We start from the raw sequence: 19,332 nt of genomic DNA, 5'->3' as shown, positions 1-19,332 counted from the left end.
GTTCTGTCCGTGGTTAGCAATTCGAGTTTTGCATATGTAAGATTTTCTCTTATTTTTTTTGAATAAGTTTATTCTTGAATTTCATGCTAAAGTTATACTGGGTATTCGTGGGCGTAGATTCAGTTTATAAGGTGGGTACAAGGTTCAAAGGAAAAGGGGTAGTTCTTATGGGTATTTGGTCAGTCAGGTATAAGTTCAGGTATGGTTATTGTGAGACTGGTCATTGCATTTGCGTTTTTTTTTTCTTTTTTTTTTTTTAAATAAATAATAGAAAAAATTTAAAGTGTGAGTGGTCAGTTTGTCTCAATGGGTGTGGTTTCTTTTTTTTTTAAATTCTGCGTGGTCAGAGTTTACAAAAGCATGGGTTAAGGCGCGATATCGGCTAATACGATCATCTCTTTGTACCGCTGTGGTAGCTAGTAATTATAAAGCGAAGAAACAAAATTAAAAAAAGAAAATGCATCCGACTTTTAAGAAAACTAATTTTCTAATCCCGGTGTCGTGGGGGTGTCGAGTAAGTGTTTATCGAGTTGTTTATTGAGTGATGTGAATCAGTGTTTGAATTGTTTCTGCGATTTAAGCTGGAATTATTTGTTATAGATCCGTCTTTTAAACCTAAAGGAGCACGGCCCCTGTATTTCTATTGCGAGGGCGAAGGCTGTGCGTCACGAGCGGCGAATGATCCGCGTTCACCGAAGCGGTGTTGAGGATGAGTTCGAAAGCAAAATCGGTGACGAGGCCTTCGACTTGTTCGGTATAAGGTGGTTACACGCGGGACAATGGGGAAAAGATCATCCCGTCAACGATTGGGTCCACCCCGCTTGGAAGCAGGAAGGAGGGATTTTAAGTTTTATGAACGAATTTAATTTAATAAACATTTCATTCATTTAAGATTTTTGTTGAATTTCAAGTTTAATACATACGCTTATAAATTGATTGTTTCAAGATTTATATTTGTAGTTCAATTCCAATGATCTTATTTTAGACATTCTATTAGGGTATTAGTTCTTTACATGAAACGACGCTGCTGAGCTGCTGAATTAATTGTTGTTGTGTCTTGAGTTTGAGTTGTGGTTTGGCTTTCCGATTGCTGGTTATTCTGCGAGTTGACTTGAATCATTTCAATATTTGTTTGATTTGCCCGAGGGTTGTTGGAATTGTCGTTTTCGTTTTCTGGGTTTTCTACATTAGTTTGAGGCTTTTGATTCATCCTAGTACGAGCTGAGCGATTATTATTAAGATGTAGAATCAAGTTGGTTACAGAATCCCATAATGCTCCGAGAAGCCATAAGCTCCACCCGTAAATAGTGTGAAGGGCGTAGCCGTGAACAAGAGTATCTATTTCGAATTTTATGGCTCTGAAAGTTACCCATGCACCGACTAACGTAACACTAAAGGTACCGACTGTATAGAATAAACTGTAAATTCGTCCCCAAGCTTTTTCAATGGTGCGCTTAATTGCATTTCCGTCTATTACATTGTTAACTGATATTCCTTGATTTAGAGATTCTTGTCCCGTAGCCTCTCTTGCGATAGTGTGTAATACTGCTGGTTTTTCGACCGGGAACATGATACTGTTGCGCAATTTATCTAGATCTTCAATTGAATAGATTCCACCAGATGCAAGGTTAGAGGGGTTTTCATATTTCCACGAGCTTTTAGTTTGTGCCGAGATTTCCTCTGGTGCTATAGCGGTGGCTATGCCGCGGCGGCGGCAGGGCTTGATACCAAGCATTATTGATATTATACATAGGAGCAAGAAAAGAGTTACAGTCGATTTGATTTCCAGTTTTCACGAGAATGTGCGTTCTAGGTAACATGAATAAACTTTCATTGCCTCTGAAGATTGGTAATTCTTGAAAACATGCTTCGGTTTTACGGGTTTTTACCTCAACAGGTACACATTTAGCTATCCTGACGACTTCTCCCGAGATGTGTGCTATATATCCGGGTTTTTTCATTAAGTGGTAAGCGAATTCGGCTGGAGCTAGAGGAGCTAGAGCTAGAGAATTGTGCAAGACTCTGTTTTCTAATTTGCATTCTTGCATAATTACGTCGTTGTATAGGGATATTATTTGATTACGAAGGTGGCGTTCAAGGTAAACGAATTTTGAATTTATATAGGTAAACATGTCCATATCAGTTACTGCGATTCCTGTTTTACGTGCGAAAAAATCTCCATCCTCTCTATCCAGGATAAAGAGTGGTGGATGTTCTGTTTTAATGAGTTTATAACCACAGACTGGAAGGTAGCCCCTAACGGAAAGTGCGAAAGATATTTCATCAGAGGTTAAGGAATAGATTTCTTCGCCATATTTATGAATTGAGTTGTCTTTAATTTTTTGGGCCTTTCTTTCGTACAGCACTGTGAATCTATGAAATTTGCATTGATCGATCGGGATTAAATTCCAAAAGGTATTACCACCTTCGAGATCCATACAATCTCCCGCGGAATAGGTGCATCTAACACCGGAACGAAGGATTATTTCGTTTTTTTCTAGGTTAACTGTTGCTAGATATTCTTGGATCGTAAAAAATATTTGGCCTTGAACCACTACGTTGTCCCAAGAGCCGTAGTGATCTGAGAATCGTTCGCCTTTACATGTTCCATCACTATCTACGCTTCCTGCTAACTTAATTGTTCTAGAAGAGGTTGTATTCTGTGGTATATTGTAGAACACACTATTATATGTTGTATAGGATCTGGTGTTAATTATTTTGTTACATTCTTCGTGTGAAATTTCTATTATATATTCAATGTCCCCGTTAGATACTATTCAGATATGCGAATGCATACCGCAATGATATACAGATCTGTGTATCTCGATTTTACATTGTACTATTTTTACATGGGAAAAATCTGCGGTCTGTAATAGTTGAATTTTTGTAGTGTTAGTTATCGGTTTAGAAATTGGAATATCGCATTCTTTGATATTAAGCAGGGACAAGGTTGTAATATTCATAGATGGGGCGCAGCAGTCGTAGGCTATTAAACTATCACCTATCCGAAGAGTAAGAATTAAAAGTCCCATGAGGGTTGACCTGATGTTAGACGTGTCCATTCTTTCGGTCCTGGAAAGAAATGTACGCTGATGTGAGGGAATGTTCGTATGAGCGAAAGGATTAGTGAGCTATTTTAGCTCGATCGCAATGTATTATTTTTCTTTTGTTTTTATTTAATTCGATTTCTATGTCGTTTTTGTCTGGAAAAATTTCTGTAATTTGATACGGACCTTCGTAATTATCGTCCAATTTTCCGGTCCTTTGATTTTTGACTAAATATATTTCTTGTCCAATTTTGAAATTCACGGGGTTAATTTTCTTTTTATAATACTGTTTGGATTTTAATTTTGCTTCTTCTAAATTTTCGCGAGCTGTGTTTCTGGATTCGATTAGTTTAAGTGTGAGATTTTTAACATGATCGTCATAGGTAAGCACTTCGTCTATGTATGGAAATTCTGAAGGTAAACGTGCATCACGTCCGTAGACTAATTGATATGGGCTATATTTTGTACCTTCGTGTATGCTTGTATTATATGCGAATGTAGCGTGTGGGAGCCATTCATCCCAGTTCTTTTTATTTGTATAATGCTTCAGATAATCAGATAGAATTTGGTAACTTCTCTCTAAGGAGCCGTTCGATTGCGGATGAAATGCTGTCGTTTTTATTTGATTGATTTTGAAGGCTTTAGCTAATCTTTTCATTACTTGACCAATAAATGCTGCTCCTTGATCTGTTAGAATTAATTTAGGGCATCCGTAATTGCATATAAAATTTACTACTAAGGCTTCTGCTATATTGTCTGCTGTTGCGTTGACTAATGGTATTGCTAAAAAAAACTTATCACCCTTATCAGAAGGTGTATTAATAGGTCCTACGATATCGAGTGCTAATTTATCAAAAACGTTTGCAGAAGTGTCTGTAATGACCATTGGTTGTTTTGTTTTAATTCGTACTAATTTTTTTTTCTGACAGCTTATACATTTTCTGACAGAATCTTCCACCTGTTTTTTAATATTGTCCCAAAAATATTTCTGTCTAATTCTATTGTAAGTTTTAGTAACGCCTTTGTGGCCTGCGATTGGTGATTCATGGTTTTCCTGAATTATTTTTTGTCTTTGCTCTACCAGGGGTATGATTATTTTGTCCTTACAGATTGTTATTTGAATATGAGTTTTTTCAAACGTTTCGCGGATTATATTTTTAATTCGTATCCAGGCTGTATCGTTTAGGTTGCTTCTGCCTCGTGATATTCTTGCGCTTTTTATTTTCATGTTTTCCATCGTTGATTTTAGATTATTGAATGCTTTATAGAAGTTAATTTCTCTCGGGGAATCTTGATCATTTTCTTGCGTTACAAGAGCGAATACCGTTTTTTTAGAAGTACCTGTTATAATTACTTGACCTATTTTATATTTATTTAACGGAGTAATTTTATTCGGGAGTCCAATTTCTGATAAACGTTTTCCTATTTCGCTTGATACTGTACCATCTGCAGAAATGAAGCAAATGTAGTTATCTTTTTTCATCTCTAGGTTATCCTGTGTTTCTATCAAGTGATTAAGATTTTCCGTTATACCGGGTATTGAAGGTCGTATACTAGTGTGTGGAATATTACGCAATGGTGTATTTGTTATGTTGGCATTTATAAATTGGTCTAAATTTTCGGATTGATTCTTCGAAATATCAGTTTGAATTAAATTATTTTGATCTATATTGTCTTTATCCTCGTTCATGTCGTCTTGTAGTTCTTCATTTTCTCAATTATTCTGATCTGTGTTATCTTTATTTTTACTATTATCTTCTTGTAGTTCCTCCATTTCTTTAAAAATCTCCGATATTTCAGGGATTTGAATATTCTGTCTTTGATCAGAAGTTTTACTTTGTTGACCTTGTTTTTTACTTATAGCAGTCTTTTTGAACGCTGAAGTTAATAACGTTAATGTAACAAAATCGCCAGAAACGAAAAAGCTGATTCTCTGCAGTTGTAGGTCGTTAAATGAGTGTCAGACGGTGAGCTAATCAGCGAACAAGGTTAAAAATGCAGATTTGACACGGTCAACCCCTAAAAGCCACCCTTGATGTTGGTAAAATCGCAAAGGTCATGACTTCCAACCTAATGATCCCAAACTAAGAATCTCTCGGCAGTGCAACTCGACGTACGTGTTACTCTAATGATCAGAGTGTATGAAAAGAATATTCCATATCAATCGAGGTTGCGGAAGCCACCCTTAACCTGACACCCCCGCGATTATTAATTTTCTTCAAAAATCACTAGTCCCAAACTAAGAATCTCTCGGCGTTGCAACTCGACATACGTGTTACTCTAATGATCAGAATGAATGAAAAAAATATTGCATCCCGATCGAGGTTCCGGGAGCCACCCGTAACCTGACACCCCCGCGAGTGATAATTTTCTTCAAAAAATCACAAGTCCCAAACTAAGAATGTCTCGGCGTTGCCAATCAACATACGTGTTACTCTAATAATCAGAATGTATGAAAAGGATATTCCATATCGATCGAGGTTGCAGAAGCCACCCTTAACCTGACACCCCCGCGATTATTAATATTCTTCAAAAATCACAAGTCCCAAACTAGAAATCTCTCGGCGTTGCAACTCGACATACGTGTTACTCTGATGATCAGAATGTATGAAAATAATATTGCATCCCGATCGAGGTTGCGGGAGCCACCCTTAACCTGACACCCCCGCGAGTGATAATTTTCTTCAAAAAATCACAAGTCCCAAACTAAAGATCTCTCGGCGTTGCAAATCGACATACGTGTTACTCTGATGATCAGAATGTATGAAAAAAATATTTCATTTCGATCGAGGTTGCGGAATCCACCCTCAACCCGACACCCCTGCGAGTGATAATTTTCTTTGAAAAATTACGAGTCCCAAACTAGGGATCTTTTGGCGTTGCAAATCGACATACGTGTTATTCTGATGATCAGAATGTTTGAAAAAAATAATCCATATTGATCGAGGTTGCGGAAGCCACCCTCAACCTAACACCCCCGCGAGTGATAATTTTCTTTGAAAAATTACAAGTCCCAAGATAGAGATCTTTCGGCGTTGCGAATCGACATACGTGTCATTCTGATGATCAGAATGTATGAAAAAAATATTTTATATTGATCGAGGTTGCGGAAGCCACCCTCAACCTGACACCCCCGCGAGTGATAATTTTCTTTGAAAAATTACAAGTCCCAAATTAAGAATCTCTCGGCGTTGCAACTCGACGTACGTGTTACTCTGATGATCAGAATGTATGAAAAGGATATTTTATTCCGATCGAGGTTGCAGAAGCCACCCTCAACCTGACACCCCTGCGAATGATAATTTTCTTTGAAAAATTACAAGTCCCAAACTGGGAATCTTTCGGCGTTGCAAATCAACAGACGTGTTACTCTGATGATCAGAATGTATGAGAAGAATATTCCATATCGATCAAGGTTGCGGAAGCCACCCTTAACCTGACATTCCCGCGAGTGATAATTTTCTTCAAAAATCACAAGTCCCAAACTAGAAATCTCTCGGCGTTGCAACTCGACATACGTGTTACTCTGATGATCAGAATGTATGAAAAAAATATTGCATCCCGATTGAGGTTGCGGGAGCCACCCTTAACCTGACACCCCTGCGATTATTAACTTTCTTTGAAAGATTACAAGTCCCAAACTAAAGATCGCTCGTCGTTGCAAATCGACTCACGTGTTACTCTGATGATCATAATGTATAAAAAAAATATTGCATCCCGATCGAGGTTGCGGAAGCCACCCTCAACCTGACACCCCCGCGAGTGATAATTTTCTTTGATAAATTACAAGTTCCAAATTAGGGATCTTTTGGCGTTGCGAATCGACATACGTGTTATTCTGATGATCAGAATGTATGAGAAGAATATTCCATATCGATCAAGGTTGCGGAAGCCACCCTTAACCTGACACCCCCGCGAGTGATAATTTTTTTTCAAAAATCACAAGTCCCAAACTAGAAATCTCTCGGCGTTGCAACTCGACATACGTGTTACTCTAATGATCAGAATGTATGGAAGAAGAATTGCATCCCGATCGAGGTTGCAGAAGCCACCCTCAACCTGACACCCCTGCGAGTGATAATTTTCTTTGAAAAATTACGAGTCCCAAACTAGGGATCTTTTGGCGTTGCAAATCGACATACGTGTTATTCTGATGATCAGAATGTTTGAAAAAAATAATCCATATTGATCGAGGTTGCGGAAGCCACCCTCAACCTAACACCCCCGCGAGTGATAATTTTCTTTGAAAAATTACAAGTCCCAAGATAGAGATCTTTCGGCGTTGCGAATCGACATACGTGTCATTCTGATGATCAGAATGTATGAGAAAAATATTTTATATTGATCGAGGTTGCGGAAGCCACCCTCAACCTGACACCCCCGCGAGTGATAATTTTCTTTGAAAAATTACAAGTCCCAAATTAAGAATCTCTCGGCGTTGCAACTCGACGTACGTGTTACTCTAATGATCAGAATGTATGGAAGAAGAATTGCATCCCGATCGAGGTTGCAGAAGCCACCCTCAACCTGACACCCCTGCGAGTGATAATTTTCTTTGAAAAATTACGAGTCCCAAACTAGGGATCTTTTGGCGTTGCAAATCGACATACGTGTTATTCTGATGATCAGAATGTTTGAAAAAAATAATCCATATTGATCGAGGTTGCGGAAGCCACCCTCAACCTAACACCCCCGCGAGTGATAATTTTCTTTGAAAAATCACAAGTCCCAAGATAGAGATCTTTCGGCGTTGCGAATCGACATACGTGTCATTCTGATGATCAGAATGTATGAGAAAAATATTTTATATTGATCGAGGTTGCGGAAGCCACCCTCAACCTGACACCCCCGCGAGTGATAATTTTCTTTGAAAAATTACAAGTCCCAAATTAAGAATCTCTCGGCGTTGCAACTCGACGTACGTGTTACTCTGATGATCAGAATGTATGAGAAGAATATTTTATTCCGATCGAGGTTGCAGAAGCCACCCTCAACCTGACACCCCTGCGAATGATAATTTTCTTTGAAAAATTACAAGTCCCAAACTGGGAATCTTTCGGCGTTGCAAATCAACAGACGTGTTACTCTGATGATCAGAATGTATGAGAAGAATATTCCATATCGATCAAGGTTGCGGAAGCCACCCTTAACCTGACATTCCCGCGAGTGATAATTTTCTTCAAAAATCACAAGTCCCAAACTAGAAATCTCTCGGCGTTGCAACTCGACATACGTGTTACTCTGATGATCAGAATGTATGAAAAAAATATTGCATCCCGATTGAGGTTGCGGGAGCCACCCTTAACCTGACACCCCCGCGAGTGATAATTTTCTTCAAAAAATCACAAGTCCCAAACTAAGAATCTCTCGGCGTTGCCAATTAACATACGTGTTACTCTGATAATCAGAATGTATAAAAAAATTACTTTATATCGATTGAGGTTGCGGAAGCAACCCTTAACCTGACACCCCTGCGATTATTAACTTTCTTTGAAAGATTACAAGTCCCAAACTAAAGATCGCTCGGCGTTGCAAATCGACTCACGTGTTACTCTGATGATCATAATGTATAAAAAAAAAATTGCATCCCGATCGAGGTTGCGGAAGCCACCCTCAACCTGACACCCCCGCGAGTGATAATTTTCTTTGATAAATTACAAGTTCCAAATTAGGGATCTTTTGGCGTTGCAAATCGACATACGTGTTATTCTGATGATCAGAATGTATGAAAAGAATATTTCATATTGATCGAGGTTGCGGAAGCCACCCTTAACCTGACACCACCGCGATTATTAATTTTCTTCAAAAATCACTAGTCCCAAACTAGGAATCTCTCGGCGTTGCAACTCGACATACGTGTTTCTCTAATGATCAGAATGTATGGAAAAAATTTTTTATATCGATTGAGGTCGCGGAAGCCACCCTTAACCTGACACCCCCGCAAGTGATAATTTTCTCTGAAAAATTACGAGTCCCGAACTAGGAATCTTTTGGCGTTGCAAATTGACATACGTGTTACTTTGATGATGAAAATGTATTGAAAGAATATTGCATTCTGATCGAGGTTGCGGAAGCTACCCTTCACCTGACACCACCGCAAGTGATAATTTTCTTTGAAAAATTACAAGTCCCAAACTAAGAATCTTTTGGCGTCGCAACTCGACGTACGTGTTACTCTGATAATCAAAATGTATGCAAAAAATATTTCATATCGATCGATGTTGCGGAAGCCAATCTTAACCTGACACCCCCGCAAGTGATAATTTTCTTTGAAAAATTACAAGTCCCAAACTAAGGATCTTTCGGCGTTGCGAATCGACATACGTGTTATTCTGATGATCAGAATGTATGAAAAGAATAATTCATATTGATCGAGGTTGCGGAAGCCACCCTCAACCTGACACCCCCGCGAGTGATAATTTTCTTTGAAAAATTACAAGTCCCAAATTAAGAATCTCTCGGCGTTGCAACTCGACGTACGTGTTACTCTGATGATCAGGATGTATGAAGAGAATATTCATTTCGATCGAGGTTGCAGAAGCCACCCTCAACCTGACACCCCTGCGAGTGATAATTTTCTTTGAAAAATTACAAGTCCCAAACTGGGAATCTTTCGGCGTTGCAAATCAACAGACGTGTTACTCTGATGATCAGAATGTATGAGAAGAATATTTCATATCGATCAAGGTTGCGGAAGCCACCCTTAACCTGACACCCCCGCGAGTGATAATTTTTTTTCAAAAATCACAAGTCCCAAACTAGGAATCTCTTGGCGTTGCAACTCGACATACGTGTTACTCTGATGATCAGAATGTATGAAAAAAATAATCCATATTGATCGAGGTTGCGGAAGCCACCCTCAACCTAACACCCCCGCGAGTGATAATTTTCTTTGAAAAATCACAAGTCCCAAGATAGAGATCTTTCGGCGTTGCGAATCGACATACGTGTCATTCTGATGATCAGAATGTATGAGAAAAATATTTTATATTGATCGAGGTTGCGGAAGCCACCCTCAACCTGACACCCCCGCGAGTGATAATTTTCTTTGAAAAATTACAAGTCCCAAATTAAGAATCTCTCGGCGTTGCAACTCGACGTACGTGTTACTCTGATGATCAGAATGTATGAGAAGAATATTTTATTCCGATCGAGGTTGCAGAAGCCACCCTCAACCTGACACCCCTGCGAATGATAATTTTCTTTGAAAAATTACAAGTCCCAAACTGGGAATCTTTCGGCGTTGCAAATCAACAGACGTGTTACTCTGATGATCAGAATGTATGAGAAGAATATTCCATATCGATCAAGGTTGCGGAAGCCACCCTTAACCTGACATTCCCGCGAGTGATAATTTTCTTCAAAAATCACAAGTCCCAAACTAGAAATCTCTCGGCGTTGCAACTCGACATACGTGTTACTCTGATGATCAGAATGTATGAAAAAAATATTGCATCCCGATTGAGGTTGCGGGAGCCACCCTTAACCTGACACCCCCGCGAGTGATAATTTTCTTCAAAAAATCACAAGTCCCAAACTAAGAATCTCTCGGCGTTGCCAATCGACATACGTGTTATTCTGATGATCAGAATGTATGAAAAAAATAATCCATATCGATCGAGGTTGCGGAAGCCACCCTCAACCTAACACCCCCGCGAGTGATAATTTTCTTTGAAAAATTACAAGTCCCAAGATAAAGATCTTTCGGCGTTGCGAATCGACATACGTGTCATTCTGATGATCAGAATGTATGAAAAGAATATTTTATATTGATCGAGGTTGCGGAAGCCAACCTCAACCTGACACCCCCGCGAGTGATAATTTTCTTTGAAAAATTACAAGTCCCAAATTAAGAATCTTTTGGCGTTGCAACTCGACGTACGTGTTACTCTGATGATCAGAATGTATGAAAAAAATATTTCTTTTCGATCGAGGTTGCAGAAGCCACCCTCAACCTGACACCCCTGCGGTTGATAATTTTCTTCGAAAAATTACAAGTCCCAAACTGGGAATCTTTCGGCGTTGCAAATCAACAGACGTGTTACTCTGATGATCAGAATGTATGAGAAGAATATTTCATATCGATCAAGGTTGCGGAAGCCACCCTTAACCTGACACCCCCGCGAGTGATAATTTTCTTTGAAAAATGACAAGTCCCAAATTAAGAATCTCTCGGCGTTGCAACTCGACGTACGTGTTACTCTGATGATCAGAATGTATAAAAAAAATATTTCATTTCGATCGAGGTTGCAAAAGCCACCCTCAACCTGACACCCCTGCGGGTGATAATTTTCTTCGAAAAATTACAAGTCCCAAACTGGGAATCTTTCGGCGTTGCAAATCAACAGACGTGTTACTCTGATGATCAGAATGTATGAGAAGAATATTTCATATCGATCAAGGTTGCGGAAGCCACCCTTAACCTGACACCCCCGCGAGTGATAATTTTTTTTCAAAAATCACAAGTCCCAAACTAGAAACCTCTCGGCGTTGCAACTTGACATACGTGTTACTCTGATGATCAGAATGTATGAAAAAAAAATTGCATCCCGATCGAGGTTGCAGAAGCCACCCTCAACCTGACACCCCTGCGAGTGATAATTTTCTTTGAAAAATTACAAGTCCCAAACTGGGAATCTTTCGGCGTTGCAAATCAACAGACGTGTTACTCTGATGATCAGAATGTATGAGAAGAATATTCCATATCGATCAAGGTTGCGGAAGCCACCCTTAACCTGACACCCCCGCGAGTGATAATTTTCTTCAAAAATCACAAGTCCCAAACTAAAGATCTCTCGGCGTTGCAAATCGACATACGTGTTACTCTGATGATCAGAATGTATGAAAAGGATATTTCATTCCGATCGAGGTTGCGGGAGCCACCCTCAACCTGACACCCCTGCGAGTGATAATTTTCTTTGAAAAATTACGAGTCCCAAACTAGGGATCTTTTGGCGTTGCAAATCGACATACGTGTTATTCTGATGATCAGAATGTATGAAAAAAATAATCCATATCGATCGAGGTTGCGGAAGCCACCCTCAACCTAACACCCCCGCGAGTGATAATTTTCTTTGAAAAATTACAAGTCCCAAGATAGAGATCTTCCGGCGTTGCGAATCGACATACGTGTCATTCTGATGATCAGAATGTATGAAAAGAATATTTTATATTGATCGAGGTTGCGGAAGCCAACCTCAACCTGACACCCCCGCGAGTGATAATTTTCTTTGAAAAATTACAAGTTTCAAATTAAGAATCTCTCGGCGTTGCAACTCGACGTACGTGTTACTCTGATGATCAGAATGTATGAAAAAAATATTTCATTTCGATCGAGGTTGCAGAAGCCACCCTCAACCTGACACCCCTGCGGGTGATAATTTTCTTCGAAAAATTACAAGTCCCAAACTGGGAATCTTTCGGCGTTGCAAATCAACAGACCTGTTACTCTGATGATCAGAATGTATGAGAAGAATATTTCATATCGATCAAGGTTGCGGAAGCCACCCTTAACCTGACACCCCCGCGAGTGATAATTTTTTTTCAAAAATCACAAGTCCCAAACTAGAAACCTCTCGGCGTTGCAACTCGACATACGTGTTACTCTGATGATCAGAATGTATGGAAAAGAAATTGCATCCCGATCGAGGTTGCAGAAGCCACCCTCAACCTGACACCCCTGCGAGTGATAATTTTCTTTGAAAAATTACAAGTCCCAAATTAAGAATCTCTCGGCGTTGCAACTCGACGTACGTGTTACTCTGATGATCAGAATGTATGGAAAAGAAATTGCATCCCGATCGAGGTTGCAGAAGCCACCCTCAACCTGACACCCCCGCGAGTGATAATTTTCTTTGAAAAATTACAAGTCCCAAATTAAGAATCTCTCGGCGTTGCAACTCGACGTACGTGTTACTCTGATGATCAGGATGTATGAAGAGAATATTCATTTCGATCGAGGTTGCAGAAGCCACCCTCAACCTGACACCCCTGCGAGTGATAATTTTCTTTGAAAAATTACAAGTCCCAAACTGGGAATCTTTCGGCGTTGCAAATCAACAGACGTGTTACTCTGATGATCAGAATGTATGAGAAGAATATTTCATATCGATCAAGGTTGCGGAAGCCACCCTTAACCTGACACCCCCGCGAGTGATAATTTTTTTTCAAAAATCACAAGTCCCAAACTAGGAATCTCTTGGCGTTGCAACTCGACATACGTGTTACTCTGATGATCAGAATGTATGAAAAAAATAATCCATATCGATCGAGGTTGCGGAAGCCACCCTCAACCTAACACCCCCGCGAGTAATAATTTTCTTTGAAAAATTACAAGTCCCAAACTAAGAATCTCTTGACGTTGCAACTCGACGTACGTGTGACTCTGATGATCAGAATGTATGCAAAAAATATTTCATATCGATCAATGTTGTGGAAGCCACCCTTAACCTGACACCCCCGCGAGTGATAATTTTCTTTGAGAAATTACAAGTCCCAAATTGAAAATCTCTGGGCGTTGCGACTTGACTTACGTGTTACTCTGATGATCAGAATGTATGAGAAGAATATCTCATTCCGATCGAGGTTGCAGAAGCCACCCTCAACTTGACACCCCTGCGAGTGATGATTATCTTTGAAAAATTACGAGTCCCAAACTGGGAATCTTTCGGCGTTGCAAATCAACAGACGTGTTACTCTGATGATCAGAATGTATGAAAGGAATATTCCATATCGATCAAGCTTGCGGAAGCCACCCTTAACCTGACACCCCCGCAAGTGATAATTTTCTTCAAAAAATCACAAGTCCCAAACTAAAGATCTCTCGGCGTTGCAAATCGACATACGTGTTACTCTGATGATCAGAATGTATGAAAAGAAAATTTCATTCCGATCGAGGTTGCGGGAGCCACCCTCAACCTGACACCCCTGCGAGTGATAATTTTCTTTGAAAAATTACGAGTCCCAAACTAGGGATCTTTTGGCGTTGCAAATCGACATACGTGTTATTCTGATGATCAGAATGTATGAAAAAAATAATCCATATCGATCGAGGTTGCGGAAGCCACCCTCAACCTAACACCCCCGCGAGTGATAATTTTCTTTGAAAAATTACAAGTCCCAAGATAAAGATCTTTCGGCGTTGCGAATCGACATACGTGTCATTCTGATGATCAGAATGTATGAAAAGAATATTTTATATTGATCGAGGTTGCGGAAGCCAACCTCAACCTGACACCCCCGCGAGTGATAATTTTCTTTGAAAAATTACAAGTCCCAAATTAAGAATCTTTTGGCGTTGCAACTCGACGTACGTGTTACTCTGATGATCAGAATGTATGAAAAAAATATTTCATTTCGATCGAGGTTGCAGAAGCCACCCTCAACCTGACACCCCTGCGGTTGATAATTTTCTTCGAAAAATTACAAGTCCCAAACTGGGAATCTTTCGGCGTTGCAAATCAACAGACGTGTTACTCTGATGATCAGAATGTATGAGAAGAATATTTCATATCGATCAAGGTTGCGGAAGCCACCCTTAACCTGACACCCCCGCGAGTGATAATTTTCTTTGAAAAATGACAAGTCCCAAATTAAGAATCTCTCGGCGTTGCAACTCGACGTACGTGTTACTCTGATGATCAGAATGTATAAAAAAAATATTTCATTTCGATCGAGGTTGCAAAAGCCACCCTCAACCTGACACCCCTGCGGGTGATAATTTTCTTCGAAAAATTACAAGTCCCAAACTGGGAATCTTTCGGCGTTGCAAATCAACAGACGTGTTACTCTGATAATCAGAATGTATGAGAAGAATATTTCATATCGATCAAGGTTGCGGAAGCCACCCTTAACCTGACACCCCCGCGAGTGATAATTTTTTTTCAAAAATCACAAGTCCCAAACTAGAAACCTCTCGGCGTTGCAACTTGACATACGTGTTACTCTGATGATCAGAATGTATGAAAAAAAAATTGCATCCCGATCGAGGTTGCAGAAGCCACCCTCAACCTGACACCCCTGCGAGTGATAATTTTCTTTGAAAAATTACAAGTCCCAAACTGGGAATCTTTCGGCGTTGCAAATCAACAGACGTGTTACTCTGATGATCAGAATGTATGAGAAGAATATTCCATATCGATCAAGGTTGCGGAAGCCACCCTTAACCTGACACCCCCGCGAGTGATAATTTTCTTCAAAAATCACAAGTCCCAAACTAAAGATCTCTCGGCGTTGCAAATCGACATACGTGTTACTCTGATGATCAGAATGTATGAAAAGGATATTTCATTCCGATCGAGGTTGCGGGAGCCACCCTCAACCTGACACCCCTGCGAGTGATAATTTTCTTTGAAAAATTACGAGTCCCAAACTAGGGATCTTTTGGCGTTGCAAATCGACATACGTGTTATTCTGATGATCAGAATGTATGAAAAAAATAATCCATATCGATCGAGGTTGCGGAAGCCACCCTCAACCTAACACCCCCGCGAGTGATAATTTTCTTTGAAAAATTACAAGTCCCAAGATAGAGATCTTCCGGCGTTGCGAATCGACATACGTGTCATTCTGATGATCAGAATGTATGAAAAGAATATTTTATATTGATCGAGGTTGCGGAAGCCAACCTCAACCTGACACCCCCGCGAGTGATAATTTTCTTTGAAAAATTACAAGTTTCAAATTAAGAATCTCTCGGCGTTGCAACTCGACGTACGTGTTACTCTGATGATCAGAATGTATGAAAAAAATATTTCATTTCGATCGAGGTTGCAGAAGCCACCCTCAACCTGACACCCCTGCGGGTGATAATTTTCTTCGAAAAATTACAAGTCCCAAACTGGGAATCTTTCGGCGTTGCAAATCAACAGACGTGTTACTCTGATGATCAGAATGTATGAGAAGAATATTTCATATCGATCAAGGTTGCGGAAGCCACCCTTAACCTGACACCCCCGCGAGTGATAATTTTTTTTCAAAAATCACAAGTCCCAAACTAGAAACCTCTCGGCGTTGCAACTCGACATACGTGTTACTCTGATGATCAGAATGTATGGAAAAGAAATTGCATCCCGATCGAGGTTGCAGAAGCCACCCTCAACCTGACACCCCTGCGAGTGATAATTTTCTTTGAAAAATTACAAGTCCCAAACTGGGAATCTTTCGGCGTTGCAAATCAACAGACGTGTTACTCTGATGATCAGAATGTATGAGAAGAATATTCCATATCGATCAAGGTTGCGGAAGCCACCCTTAACCTGACACCCCCGCGAGTGATAATTTTCTTCAAAAATCACAAGTCCCAAACTAGAAATCTCTCGGCGTTGCAACTTGACATACGTGTTACTCTGATAATCAGAATGGATGAAAAAAATATTGCATCCCGATCGAGGTTGCGGGAGCCACCCTTAACCTGACACCCCCGCGAGTGATAATTTTCTTCAAAAAATCACAAGTCCCAAACTAAGAATCTCTCGGCGTTGCCAATCAACATACGTGTTACTTTGATAATCAGGATGTATAAAAAGAATATTTTCTATCGATTGAGGTTGCGGAAGCAACCCTCAACCTGACACCCCTGCGATTATTTACTTTCTTTGAAAGATTACAAGTCCCAAACTAAAGATCGTTTGGCGTTGCAAATCGACTCACGTGTTACCCTGATGATCATAATGTATAAAAAAAATATTGCATTCCGATCAAGGTTGCGGAAGCCACCCTCAACCTGACACCCCCGCGAGTGATAATTTTCTTTGAAAAATTACAAGTTCCAAACTAGCGATCTTTTGGCGTTGCAAATCGACGGACGTGTTACTCTGATAATCAAAATGTATGCAAAGAATATTTAATATCGATCGATGATGCGGAAGCCACCCTTAACATGACACCCCCGCAAGTGATAATTTTCTTTGAAAAATTACAAGTCCCAAACTAAGGATCTTTCGGCGTTGCGAATCGACATACGTGTTACTCCGATGATCAGCAATCATGAACAGAATATCACATCCCGATCGATGTTGCGCAAGCCACCCTTAACCTGACACCCCCGCGAGTGATAATTTTCTTTGAAAAATTACAAGTCCCAAACTAAGAATTTCTTGGCGTTGCAACTCGACGTACGTTTGAATCTGATAATCAGAATGTATGCAAAAAATATTTCATATCGATCGATATTGCGGAAGCCACCCTTAACCTGACACCCCCGCGAGTGATAATTTTCTTTGAGAAATTACAAGTCCCAAATTGAAAATCTCTGGGCGTTGCAATTTGACATACGTGTTACTCTGATGATCAGAATGTATGAAAAAAATATTGCATCCCGATCGAGGTTGCGGGAGCGGCCCTTAACCTGACACCCCCGCGAGTGATAATTTTCTTCAAAAAATCACAAGTCCCAAACTAAGAATCTCTTGGCGTTGCCAATCAACATACGTGTTACTCTGATAATCAGAATGTATGAAAAAAATATTATATATCGATTGAGGTTGCGGAAGCAACCCTTAACCTGACACCCCTGCGATTATTAACTTTCTTTGAAAGATTACAAGTCCCAAACTAAAGATCGCTCGGCGTTGCAAATCGACTCACGTGTTACTCTGATGATCGTAATGTATAAAAAAAATATTGCATCCCGATCGAGGTTGCGGAAGCCACCCTCAACCTGACACCCCCGCGAGTGATAATTTTCTTTGATAAATTACAAGTTCCAAACTAGGGATCTTTTGGCGTTGCAAATCGACATACGTGTTATTCTGATGATCAGAATGTATGAAAAGAATATTTCATTCCGATCGAGGTTGCGGAAGCCACCCTCAACCTAACACCCCCGCGAGTGATAATTTTCTTTGAAAAATTACAAGTCCCAAGATAGAGATCTTTCGGCGTTGCGAATCGACATTTGTCATTCTGATGATCAGAATGTATGAAAAGAATATTTTATATTGATCGAGGTTGCGGAAGCCAACCTCAACCTGACACCCCCGCGAGTGATAATTTTCTTTGAAAAATTACAAGTCCCAAATTAAGAATCTTTCGGCGTTGCAACTCGACGTACGTGTTACTCTGATGATCAGAATGTATGAAAAGAATATTTCATTTCGATCGAGGTTGCAGAAGCCACCCTCAACCTGACACCCCTGCGAGTGATAATTTTCTTTGAAAAATTACAAGTCCCAAACTGGGAATCTTTCGGCGTTGCAAATCAACAGACGTGTTACTCTGATGATCAGAATGTATGAGAAGAATATTCCATATCGATCAAGGTTGCGGAAGCCACCCTTAACCTGACACCCCCGCGAGTGATAATTTTTTTTCAAAAATCACAAGTCCCAAACTAGGAATCTCTCGGCGTTGCAACTCGACATACGCGTTACTCTGATGATCAGAATGTATGAAAAAAAAATTGCATCCCGATCGAGGTTGCAGAAGCGACCCTCAACCTGACACCCCTGCAAGTGATAATTTTCTTTGAAAAATTACAAGTCCCAAACTAAGAATCTCTTGGCGTTGCAACTCGACGTACGTGTGACTCTGATAATCAGAATGTATGCAAAAAATATTCCATATCGATCGATGTTGTGGAAGCCACCCTTAACCTGACACCCCCGCGAGTGATAATTTTCTTTGAGAAATTACAAGTCCCAAATTGAAAATCTCTGGGCGTTGCAACTTGACTCACGTGTTACTCTGATGATCAGAATGTATGAAAAAAATATCTCATTTTGATCGAGGTTGCAGAAGCCACCCTCAACTTGACACCCCTGCGAGTGATGATTTTCTTTGAAAAATTACAAGTCCCAAACTGGGAATCTTTCGGCGTTGCAAATCAACAGACGTGTTACTCTGATGATCGGAATGTATGAGAAAAATATTCCATATCGATCAAGCTTGCGGAAGCCACCCTTAACCTGACACCCCCGCGAGTGATAATTTTCTTCAAAAAATCACAAGTCCCAAACTAAAGATCTCTCGGCGTTGCAAATCGACATACGTGTTACTCTAATGATCAGAATGTATGAAAAAAATTTTTCGTATCGATTGAGGTCGCGGAAGCCACCCTTAACCTGACACCCCCGCAAGTGATAATTTTCTCTGAAAAATTACGAGTCCCAAACTAGGAATCTTTTGGCGTTGCGAATTGACATACGTGTTACTTCGATGATGAAAATGTATTAAAAAAATATTGCATTCTGATCGAGGTTGCGGAAGCTACCCTTCACCTGACACCACCGCAAGTGATAATTTTCTTTGAAAAATTACAAGTCCCAAACTAAGAATCTTTTGGCGT

Source organism: Athalia rosae, chromosome 3, assembly GCF_917208135.1.
Source record: "Athalia rosae chromosome 3, iyAthRosa1.1, whole genome shotgun sequence".
NCBI lineage: Eukaryota > Metazoa > Arthropoda > Insecta > Hymenoptera > Athaliidae > Athalia > Athalia rosae.
The sequence above is the reverse complement of the archived record's forward strand: the minus strand, read 5'-3'. Positions refer to the sequence as shown.